This window comes from Otolemur garnettii, unplaced genomic scaffold, assembly GCF_000181295.1.
Source record: "Otolemur garnettii isolate 467f Iridium unplaced genomic scaffold, OtoGar3 scaffold00339, whole genome shotgun sequence".
Classification (NCBI taxonomy): Eukaryota; Metazoa; Chordata; class Mammalia; order Primates; family Galagidae; genus Otolemur; species Otolemur garnettii.
In genome coordinates this window covers 281,613-284,885 of record NW_003852734.1, presented here as the reverse complement: position 1 = coordinate 284,885, position 3,273 = coordinate 281,613, and the positions used below count along the sequence as shown (strand labels likewise).

At 34.9% G+C, this 3,273-nt stretch overlaps 1 long non-coding RNA gene across 1 annotated transcript in view; it reads left to right on the top strand.

The window, feature by feature from the left end:
• LOC111722740 overlaps nucleotides 1-2,945 on the top strand; it is a 28,910-nt gene extending 25,965 nt beyond the window's left edge. Inside the window, exon 3 of the long non-coding RNA XR_002771429.1 lies at nucleotides 2,490-2,945. This is a non-coding gene — a long non-coding RNA (uncharacterized LOC111722740). The remainder of the gene's footprint in view (nucleotides 1-2,489) is intronic.
• Nucleotides 2,946-3,273: the final 328 nt, after the last annotated feature.

Sequence of the window (3,273 nt, the reverse complement as noted above, 5' to 3'; positions counted from 1 at the left end):
TATATATTTTTTTTTGAGACAGTCTTACTCAGTCACCCTGGGCAGAGTGCTGTCATAGCTCACAGCAACCTCAAATTCCTGGGCTCAGGTGATCCTCCTTCCTCAGCCTCCCAAGTAGCTGAGATTATAGGCATGTACCACCATACACAGCTATATTGTTTATTTTTAGCACAGATGGGGTCTCACTCTTGCTCAGGCTGGTCTGGAACACCTAAGCTCAGGCAATCCACCCACCTTGTCCTCCCATAGTGCTAGGATTACCATTGTGAGCCGCCTCATCTGTAAATTATTTAAATAAACTTTAAATAAAAAACTGTTGCCTGGGCATGGTGGCTCATGCCTATAATCCAAGCACTCTGGGAGGCTAAAGCAAGAATATTGTTTGAGCTCAGGAGCTGGAGACCAGCTGGAGCAAGAGTGAGATTCCATTGCTACTAAAAACAGAAAATTACCTGGTTGCAATGGTGCATGCCTGTAGTCTTAGCTATTTGGGAGGCTGAGGCAGGAAAGTTATTTAAGCCCAGAAGTTTGAGGTTGCAGTGAGTTACAATGATGCCTCGGCACTTTAACCCAGGTTACAGAGTGAGTTTTTATTTTTTATTTTTATGGATACTTAATAATTATACATATTTATGGAATACATATGATCTTTTGATACAAGTGTACAATCCATTATAATCAAATCAGGATAATTGGATTGTCCATCACCTTAAACATTTATCACTTCTTGCTGTTGGGAACATTCCAATTTTACTCTTCTGATTATTTTGAAATATATAAAACATTGTTGTTAACTCTAGTTGCCTTATCGTGCTACTGAGCACTAGGTCTTAGTCCTTCTATCTAACTGTATTTTTGTACCCATTAATCAATCCTCCTTACCCCCTTCCCCACTACCCCTCCTAACCTCTGGTAGCCATCATTCTAATTTCTATCTCTAAAGGATCAACTTTTTAACTTCCACAAAAGATTGAGAGCATGCAATATTTGTCTTTCTGTGCCTAGCTTATTTTTGCAGCACTATTCACTACAACCAACATATGGAATCAACTTAAGTGTATCTCAACAGATGAATGGATAAAGAAAATGTGGCACATATTTATAGTGAAATATTATTCAGCCATAAAAAAGAATGAAATCTGTCATTTGCAACATGAGTGGAACCAGAGGATACTATGTTAAGGACTTTTTTTCCTTCATGTAAATTCTATTACCTTTACCACCAGCCCCACACCACTCATCCATACAACACAAACTAGAATTTAACCACAGTCTTTATTTTCCTGAAAACCCAGCTTTACATTTGTTGCTAAGTTTGTGTTATCCATTTGTATTTCATATTTAAATTTTTTCATATAACCCTACCAACAAATATTATGATGTCTCCCTATTATCTTAGTGTGCATAGTATGTCACTCTACATCTCCCTTTTGGAAATTTACATGCTTATGAATATTAGCTACATGATAGAACTGGACTAATCTCGTAATAAGAGGATTATGATGCTTCATACTTGAAGAATTTGACTTCTAGCAGCTTCATTCTCTCCCAACTCCAACTCTTGCATTTGATAACACAAAAATGATAGAAGAACTGTGCTATTCTAAAAACAAACATAACTCTTAGGTTTCCATTTTAGTGTGTGGACTTCAGATATATCCCAATAGACCCACTGATAGTCAACGTGGTAATTTACTATAGCTTACACAAAACTGTTTCTGTGAAGACTTTTGTGGTATTTCTTCTTCTTGACCTAATTTTGCTTGCAAAGGAAATTTCTGAACCTTGCACACTAAAAACTTTTATGCAATATCTTTTTCTCATCATAATTTTGAAAATCTTATAAATTTTGCTACTGTGGAATAAATTGTAGAAAGTGAATTCACTACTTGAAAGAATTTGTATTTGCTGTTTTGTATTAATCAGGAGGTTCAGGTGTTTAGAAATCATGAAATCGGCTATAAAATCTGCTTATATCAGTAACTGTAAGTTTATTTATAATGCCAAACTACACACCTCCATACACACACAAAAATCATTTTTTACAGACAAATATACCCATTGCCTTGGATTAAATGTGGCAAATTCATTAGGAGGTATTATGGGCTGAATTGTCCACTCCCTCAAAATTCATTAAGTTGAAGTTCTAACCTCCAGTAATTCAGAATGCATCTGTATTAGACATAGTGTCTTTAAAGAGGCAATTAAGTTAAAATGATGTCATTAGGGTAAGCCTTAATGATGGTATGTTATAAGAAGTAGAGATTAGTACACAGACAAATACAGAGAGAAGATGGCCATCTTCAATGATCTCAGATGTCCAGATTCTAGAACTCCAAATGATGAACTCCTACTGTGATTTACTTTAATTATCTGAAAGCACACCTAATTTTCTCAATATTTTAACATTTTCTTAGAGATTAATAAACATTTTTAATTGTTTAAATTTAGCAAGAATAATTGTGTTTATAATTTTTCATTTGATCTAGGCAAAGCATTTATGGCTGAAACCTCAAAAGCACAGGCAACAAACACAAAAACAGACAAACAGAACTTCATTACACTAAGAAGATTCTGCACAGCAAAATAAATAATCAACAGAGTGAAAAGACAATCTGCAGAATAGGAGGAAAAGTAGTTCTGCATTTGAATGAGTCACACAGATGAAGTAGAACAGAAGTGGAGTGGCATGTTGCTACACACTCTTTAATCATCAGAGACTTTCACTCATTCTCCCATTGTCATTTCTCACTAAATTTCCTTGATTTTTGACATTCTCCAATTCTGTGGGTGGGAAAAGAGACAATATTTCAATGAAAACGCTATTCTTACATTGTCACCCTTTACAGACAATATACCTCTCTTCCCTAATTTGTCATCACTAAACACTAGATCTTCCCAAGTTACAAATTTTTTTCTCCTTTTTTATTATAAAAAACATATAACATGAGATGTACTAGTTTAACCATTTTTAAATGTACAGTTTACTAGTATTTAGTATAATGGTATTGTTTTAAAATGGCTCTCTAGAACCTTTTTTATCCTGCAAAATTGAATCTACAAACCCTTTAACCAATACTACTACGTTTCTCTCTTTTCCCAGACATTGGTAACCACCACTCTACCTTTTGTGTCTATGAATTTGACTTCTCTGGGTACCTTATATGGGTGGAATCATCCAGTATTTTTCTTTTTACAAGTGGCTTATTTCACTTGAATAATGCTCCCAAGGTTCTTCCATGTTATAGCATGTGTTAGAATATCCCTCCCCTT